Source organism: Miscanthus floridulus, chromosome 15 (genome assembly GCF_019320115.1).
Source record: "Miscanthus floridulus cultivar M001 chromosome 15, ASM1932011v1, whole genome shotgun sequence".
NCBI lineage: Eukaryota > Viridiplantae > Streptophyta > Magnoliopsida > Poales > Poaceae > Miscanthus > Miscanthus floridulus.
In genome coordinates this window covers 23,527,435-23,536,400 of record NC_089594.1, presented here as the reverse complement: position 1 = coordinate 23,536,400, position 8,966 = coordinate 23,527,435, and positions in this window count along the sequence as shown.

Below are 8,966 nucleotides of genomic sequence, written 5' to 3'. Positions count from 1 at the left end.
GTGACAGAGGCCTCGGCTGCCCGAGTGACCTCCTTCTCCCGCTCTGCGCCAAAAGAAACAGAATGGGGTTGAGCGCAAAGGAAAACAAGCCAAATAAGGACGGAAGCCTACGGGACTCACCCTTGGCCTTCTCCTTCCACCGTCGGGCCTTGACCCGAGAGGCCTCGGCCTTCTCCGTCCAGCACTGGGCCTCAACCTGAGAAGCCTCGACCTTCTCCTTCAGGTGCTGGGCCTCGACCCGAGAAGCCTTGGCCACCCTAGAAGCCTCTCTCCCCAGCTCTGCATCGCACCAGGGAATTAGGGGGCGAACACAAGAAAAGCGAATAAAATGAGGGGAATAGGACTCACCCTCGGCCTTTCCCCTCTAGACCACAACCTCGGTCTGGGAGGCCTCAGCCACCTTAAGGGCCTCATCCAAGGCGCCTTTCGTCAGCTGGTGTGCACTCTACTCCGCCCCTAGCTGCCCAGCAAGGACCTTGCCCGAGGCCATCGCTTCTTCAGCCCGGGTCCTAAGGGCGTCCTGATCACCGGCGACGCGGGTCAGCTCCTCCTCCAACACCTTGACCCGTGCCGCCAAAGGGGCGACCTGCTCCTAGGCCGTGGTCGCCTCGACCTTCGCATCCGCACATCGAAGGCAGAGGTCCTCCACCTCCGTGCTCCGCGCCGACAGGAGCTCGTTGGCACTGGCAAGCAGGCCCTTCTACCGCTGAAGCTGGTCCCAGACATCCCTCTCTCGCCGGAGAAAGACCAACTTCCCAAGGGATCGGGTCTCGAGCTCCTGGGTAAGCAGAACAGGGGTCATTCACTATAAGAAAGCTCAAAAAAAGATGACACCACATGAGAAAAGAAGGCGTGAACCTGGGCGACGCCGGGCAGATCGTCGGCCACCATGGACAGCGCTATCTGCAGTGACCGTTCTGCCAGCTGGCGGTATTACTCGAAGGTGTCCCAGCGCCCGCCCTTGGCCGCATCCTCAAGGGCGAACAGAGGCTCCCCCTCAGGGTCATCCTGGCTCTGCCACAGAACATGCGGGTGATCCCACCTACGGGGCTCGGGTCGTACCCACATGAGGGCCGAGCTTCCCTCACCCAGGGTCAGAGCCGGCTGTTCCACGATGCCGGCCACCTCGGCGTCGACCACCTCTTGCGCCCGGGAAGTATCACCGGAGGAGATCGGATAGACCTCCGCCTCTTGAGCGCTCTCCCGCAACAGCGGAGGGCCTTGGACTAGGAGCGCCACCGAGGCCTCCGCCGCCTTCATCTCCACTTCCTAGGCCGACGACTTTGCCACAATCACATCGGCCTCGGCGGCCTCAGGGGCTCCGGCCTCCACCATCGTGGCCTTGGTGGTCCCAAGGGCTCCGGCCCCCGCCGCTGTGGCCTCGGCGGTCTTGGGTGCCCTGGCCTCCGTTGCCTCGGCCTCGGAGGCCCGGGGGGCCTCGACCTCGGTGGCCTTGGTAACTGAGGGTGCCTCGGCCCTATCTGACTCACGAGCCTCGACCTCACAGGGTGGAGGCGCTCCCTCCCTCGTCTGTGTCGGGGTCACCTCGGTAGCCCCTCCTTAGGTGGCTGGCTCCTTCAGGTCGGCACTCGCCGACGCCGCGCCACATTGTATGGTGGCTTGCGCCTCTGCCACCCAGTAGGCGGTGGAGCCGAGGTTCACCTTGAGCGCCTTAAGGGGCGCCAAGGTGGGCACCTCCATAGGTTGCTTCTGGCTAAAGACAAAACACTTACGGGGTCAGCATGAGACCGAAGAACGAAAGGAAAATGCTACGACTCTGCCGAAAATACGCTTACCTTGAGCGGGGTTGCAGCCGCTTCGGCACGGCGACCCTCATCTGCGAAGGCGATGGTGGAGGCGAAGGCAGAGGCACGGCCTCTGTATCCACCAGCGCTGGCCGGTCCTCGATGGACCCCAGCGCCCCCTCGGTCCTCTACGAGGGCAGTTGCGTCGCCCCCGCCGCCACCTGCTCCACCGCTGCCGTCGAGCCCACCAGGCTAACGGCGCGCTTTCCCAACGTCCGCACCTCAGGCGTGTCGGCCTTGTCCCCAGGGTGGGCGATTGCCGGCCCTGAGGCAGCTCCTCCTTCTCCCCCTGGGAGCGTTGGACTGCTTGCCGACACCCCAGGCATCGTCTCCCCGACATTAGGGAGGTGGTCCAGGGGACCCCGCCCCACCTCGCCCTCGTCATCTCCATCCAAAGTGTCTATCGATAGCGACGGTGGTGGGGACTCCTCCAATGGGAGACCGTCCTTTCTTTACTACCGGCGGCGCTTCTCCAGTTCCTCGCGCGCGAGAATCTTCTTCGTGCGCTTTGCCACCTTGGCGTCCTTCCGCCTCTTCTACGCCTCAGCGTGTGCCCGGTTGACCGCCCACCGCCTTACGTCCTCAAGAATGGGCAGCGGGGAGTCTCGCACATCCCTCATCCCCTACAGGAACAGCAAACACGGATAAGGGAATAGGAAATGATAAGAAATGGGGAGGCCTCGAGGGTTGCAGCGGCGCGTGACTTACCAGCGAGAGGAACCCCCGCGACGGGCGCATCGCGAAGGGGGTCAGGCCAACTCTCCTCAGCTTTGCCTCCACCATCTCCCTCACCCGGTGAAGAATTTCCTCATCAGAGAGGGGCAGAGGCAGACATCCAGATGCCCTTGATCGGCTCATCCAGCTTCATCTCGAATAGGTGCTGCCGTTGAGCCATCAGCGGCAGCACCCTCCAGCGGTGGAAGGCGGCCACGACCACAGCCGCAGTAAGGCCACAGTCCCGCAGCCTCTCTAGCCCCTACAGGAGTGACTGCAGCTTAGGTTGATCCTCCCTCAGGATGCCATACTTCCACCTCTCCGGGCAGCTCCCCACGATTCGCCCGGTGTAAGAGGGAAGTCCACCATCGTCATTGCGAAGATAGAACCAGCTCGTGTACCAACGGCGATTCGTTGACGTGAGCTGGGCCGAGATGTAGAGATGCTGACGGTCCTGGTGCACTTGGAGAGTGCAGCCGTCGGCCCTCACCACCTTCCTCGTGCCCGACATACCCGTCGGCTTAGTGGTATGCCCCGCCCGGAAGAGGTGGAGCCACAGCTCCCAATGGGGAGCAATCCCCAGATACCCCTCGCAGACGGCGACGAAGATGGCCGCCTGCGCGATGGAATTAGGGTTGAAGTTGTGGAGCTCCACGCCATAGTAGTGCGGGAGCGCCCGTATGAATCGGTCCACCGGAAGGCCGAGGCCATGCTCGTGAAAAGACACGAAGCTCACGACATAGCCATTACGGGGCCTCGGCTCCGGCTCGCCTGATGGAGCGATCCACTCTAGCCTGATGGAGTCGGTAACCAGGCGGAGAAGACCGCCATCGATGAGCGACTAGAGCATCTCCACGAACACGTCGGATGGACCCCAAGGGTCCACTTCGATGACAACAATGTTGTCGGCCATGAGTGTGGTGGAGGGTTCAAATACGTTGGTGAGTCTCTCTCTCTCTCTCTCTCCCTCCCTGCCTCGCCCTTCTCCCTTCTTCTTCCCGGTGCTCTCTGCTCTAGCGACAGCTCAAGGGCGGCGAAGCTAATGTAGGCAAGGTAAGGAGGGGAGGGGCGAGGCTCGTTGCGTATTTATGTAGGGTGAAGGCGAAATGGATGGGCGACGAAATCAGGGAAGTTTCCCTCAGATCCGACATAGTTAATCCTGATCCGATTTTACCGCCCACGTGCCCACCTTTTCCTCATTAATCACGGGAATAGTTATGTTCCATCTGCTGATGCCACGTCGTGTCCAACCACTGCAGCAGCAGACGCCGTTTCACCTCCCTGAGAAAATCACCTCAAAAGGCGCGCCTACCGTTGTCCAGCCGACGGGGGAGATATCCCCCCACCCGATTCCTTTCGGATGAAGGGACTGGGCGCCGAGCCCATTACGGTCTAGGGGTTCGAAGGCTGGGCCCTCAAGGGTTTCGACAGCCGCCCCAGGGCAATAGAGTCAGGGATGGCTACGGGCGAGCCCATACGGGGCCGAGACCCAAGCAAGCGAAACGCTTGGGACGCCCAAAGTTGTGTCTGAGACCAGTAGGGAGGTCTCCAAATGGGATCCCACCATAGGAAGGCACCGAGCCACTAAGGCCCAGCGAACGGCCCTGGCACCCACTAGAGAAACCCTCTGGTACTCTTGGAGTGCGTCTCTTGACCGCTAGCCGACCCCTAGCGAACAGGGCACGGGTCTCCACTCGAACTTACCCGATAACAGCTCACCGGAAGTGCCACCGCTCGCGGCCATCGATGATAGCCTGGCATATTCCACCCCTCCTTCCGAGCGAAAAGGAAGCGCGATGGTCGTACAAAAAGCCAGGGGAACCCCTGATGGCCCTCTTGCTCCGTGCAGAGGCTAAGGGGCTCTTCCTCCAACCTTGCTGAGACCCAGCGACCCAGGCTCGCACTCAAGGGGCCTCGGCAAAACAACCCCTCCTTCTGAGTGAAAAGGACGCGCGAGGGTCATACAAAAAGCCAGGGAAACTCCTGACAACCCTCTCGCTCTGTGCAGAGGCTAGGGGCTCCTCCTGCAGATATGCCGAGACCCCGCGACCTAGGCTCGCACCCGAGGGGGGCTCGGCAAACAAACCCTCATGTGCAAGGGGCGTACAAAAAGCCAGGGGAACTCCTGATCACCCTCTCGCTCCGTGCTGAGGCTCGGGGGCTCTTCCTGCAACTTTATCGAGACCTAGCGACCCAGGCTCACACTCGAGGGGGCTCGGCAAACAACCCCTCCGTCCGAACAAAAAGGATGTGCGAGGGTCGAACAAAAAAGTCAGGGGGCCCCTGACCGCCCTTTCACTCCGTGCGGAGGCTCGAGGGCTCCTCCTGCACCCAAGACAAAGACAAGCGACCCAAGCCCGCACTGGAAGATTCGGAAAAAACACGATAAAGGGCATCGAGCCCGTTACGGTCTAGGGGTTCGAAGGCTGGGCCCCTGAGGGTTTCGACAGTCGCCCTAGGGCAACAGAGTTAGGGACAACTATGGGCGAGCCCGCGTATGGCCAAAGCCCGAGCAAACGATCGCTCGGGACGTCCTAAGTCATGTCCGAGACCGGTAGGGAGGTCTCCAAATGGGATCCCACCGTAGGGAGGCACCGAGCCACTGGGGCCCAGCGAACGACCCCGACACCCACAAGAGAAACCCCTTGGTACTCTTAGAGTGCGTCTCTGGACTGCTAGCCGACCCCGAGTGAACGGGGCATGGGCCTCCACTCGGACTTACCCGATAACAGCTCACCAGAAGTGTCACCGCTCGTGCCCACCGAGGGTAGCCTGGCATATTCCACCCCTCCTTCCGAGCGAAAAGGAAGCGCGAGGGTCGCACAAAAAGTCAGGGGAGCTCCTGATCGCCCTCTCGCTCCTTGCAGAGGCTCGGGGGCTCTTCCTGCGACCTTGCCAAAACCCCGCGACCTGAACTCGCACTTGTGGGCTCGGCAGATACGATAAAATCTCTCGCTCAACATGAGAAAAAGACCCTGGAGGAATGAATCCACTCCCCTAGGGCCTCGGGGGCTACACCCGGTGGGTGCGCTCGCGCGCACCCACCAAGGCCTCGAAGTGCGAAACACCATTCCGCCAGGAGCTACCGCAAGTCGAGCCTCATCAAAACCTCAAGAAGAGCGCTCACGCTCTCCCTGAGGCTCGGGGGCTACTGTCGGGTACCATAAAATGGGGTACCCCGAGCGTATACCGAAAGAATCACTTAAACCCCATAAAAAACAAAGCCAGAAGGTAAGCCATTGGTTAAACCCCTGGCCTTGTCCGAGCCCCTTGGCTGTCCGCCTCGCTCTCGGCCTCACGCGGAAGGTCTCGACGGCCTGCCAAATCTCCGCCTCGCGCGAGGCCTCGCACTGGAGGCCTCGACGGGGAACCGATTCTTCGTCTCGCCCGATGCCCCACGCGTAAAGCCTCGGACGAGATGTCGATTCTCCGTATCGCTCGAGGCCGGCTCGACAACAACCCATTGCTTCTGCCTCGACCAGCCTCCCCGACTAGGCGTCACGTCCCATTAATGCGCCAACTACTTCCGCGAAATCAGCCGAACGGCGGCTCGACACTGTGGAACGGCCGATGAGATGGGAGGTCACATCAACGCCATACCGTCCAGGACAGGACGGGGTAGGGTTATCGGCCACTGTGCTCTGGTGCTGTGCCCACGATCAGTGCTTGCACTACAATGTGCCACATAACCCCTGCCCCAGGAACAACACGACATGGGAAGTCAAGTCCGGGTCGTCATAGCCTCGGAATCATCACACGGGACCTACTGCTCCCCCGCGAGCCTCGACAATATACTTCAGGGTCTCGGCAACCTAGGGATTCACGTCTGCCGAGCCTCTCACGATGGCTCGGCCTCGGAACCAACCGAGCCTCGGCTTCCCGCACAGGCAACCCACAGTGACCGGCACATCGACCGCCACGCCCCGCTTCAAGATGACACTGGAGCCCCACGACGCACTGGATCGGATGTGACCAGCGCGTCGCCCCAGTACTTCAAGGACGGGACCACTCCATCGACCACGCCGCCGTAGGAACAGGCTACAGGGCTCGGACATGCCACCTCCGTTCACACGAAGCCGTGTAGCTAGCGCATGTATCACCCTTGTCCCTCTTCAACTATAAAAGGGAGGGACCAGGGCCGTTTCAGGGGGATCGGAAGCTTACGATTAGGCCTACGAGACGGGCTCACGCTCTCAAGAGATAGACGAACGCACACTCGACACTCTATAACGCGCACGCTTCCTCGCTGCTTGAGATCGACATCTCAAGCAATCCACGTCGCTCCATGCAGAGACCTGGGACCAGCTCCCTCTCTCGCCCTGCTTGTAATCCCCTACTACGAGCATTTCGGTGCAAGGAATATAAGATCGAACTCTCAGACTGGACGTAGGGCGCCCATTGCCCGAACCAGTATAAACCTTATGTCTCTTTGCATCACCATCCAAAATTAAAAACACGCAGTACAAATTTACTAGTTGGTTGAGGACTCGCCGGTCCAAAACACTGATATATGGTGATTGCTTAAAATGGTTTTGTGAAAGCTTCTCAGTTGTACACTACTATAGTAGTACGTTTTCTTAGCGTGCGTACTCTCCCCTTGCCTAATGCTGTTCATACCGGGTACCAGATGAACGGTACAAACCCGATAAATTTTTTTCCTTTACCCGAAAAAGGAACAGTGCCAACCCGATAAAAAAAATTCCATTTTTTTCCTACCTCCTTCCCATTAAATTTGAGGCCTTTCACATCATCGTGCACCGTTCATCCAACGCGTTTGCAGACCCAGAACGCTGTAGGGCAACAGTACCGGGCGTGTACTGTTCATCCCGCGTTTTCAACGGTACCAGGTACCGGATGAAACAGTACCAACCCAATAAGTCCCTCCAAAGGAACAGTGTCGGCCCGATAAAAAAAATTCCCGTTTTTTTCCCACCTCCTTCCCACGCGAAGCGTGGGCACCCACGCTAGTAAGAATTTTAAATTTGAGGCCTTCCGCATCATCGCGCACTGTTCATCCGAAGTTTTCAAATACTCAGAACGCTGTTCATCCGATGTTTTCAACAGTACCGGGTATCGGATGAATAGTACCGACCCGATAAGTTTTTTTTTACCCGAAAAAGAAACACTGTCAGCCCGATAAAAAATTTTTCCATTTTTTTTCCCATCTCCTTCCCACGCGAAGCGTGGGCACCCATGCTAGTATAATAATGTATGTATGTGAGTTTAGGGAGCTAGTTGGTGTCTGCCTATTTAATTTCATTGACTTTTGTACCTTCGATTTGTGCAAGTCGCAACAGCTTCATGTGCATGTGTGGAGAGGGCATCTACATATATAGAACAGATCGATGATCAATGATCTTACTCAGCCGGAATTCCTTGGCTGGCATCATATGGCGCGCGTAAGTCGTAACCGGCCCAGAAGTGCCCTACTGTTTTTGGTGCCAACTATCATATTGACGTGCCATTGGAGAACTGAGACCCTGTTGCGTGATGCCAAATATTTCAGGAGGGGCTGAATAACACTGCTGCTCGATCTTAAGTCTTAGCTCCCCTACACTATAGAACTTTGTCTAAAAATTCATGGGTGTTCTACAGGGGTTCCACTGCTCCGGTATGGGTACGGGGCTCGAGCCCCCCCCCCCCCCCCCCCCCCCCGCCCCCCGCCCGCCCCACCGTTGGATCCACCCCTGGCCACAAGCCATGTACTTATGTATGGCAAGCCTATAATAAGGAGGTTGCATTCCGCGGTATAGAGGACAATATCTCCAACGCAAACAGCTTCAATTCAGAGGTTGTGTCATAAGTCTCTTAATTAATTACCATCGACGAAGATCTGGAGAACAGAAATTAGAGACAAAAATGGGCTAGTGCATGCTACAGCAGGCAGACCTTAAGCTTTTCTTTCGACAATTTTGCAGACTTTCATAATCATAATTTACAATTTTGCTGCAGAACCCAGTCATGACATGTAGTAAAAAAATGCTAATAAAATACTAGATGGGTCCAATTAGATGGAGGAGAGGCATTAAAATGAACCGAGAACTATTTTATACCTTTTCTAAATTACATACACAAGGCATGTGCTACACGGTACAAAGAAAATCAGCAAATAAGAACCTGCAACCAAATAGAGAGCAGTGTGAACAGACAAGCCCCCAATTGGCAAAGCTAATTCATACAAACAAACTGATAACACGGAAAAAACATCAAAATCTCTCAACAGAAGCACTAATGAGATGGAGCAATGGAGTGTTATCTACAAGGTGTAAGTAAAATATGAAAGCATGCAAGTAGAACAAAATCTTAGAATCTAGAGGTGGGAACGAAGACATAGAAAGGGAAAACCAAAGTGGAAAAATTGCAATTAGGGGAGTCTTCGGAGTAAAATAAAAAAGTTCATCAGAAGATCTTAACCTAAACCCTGTAAATGTTTCACTAGCATGAGTA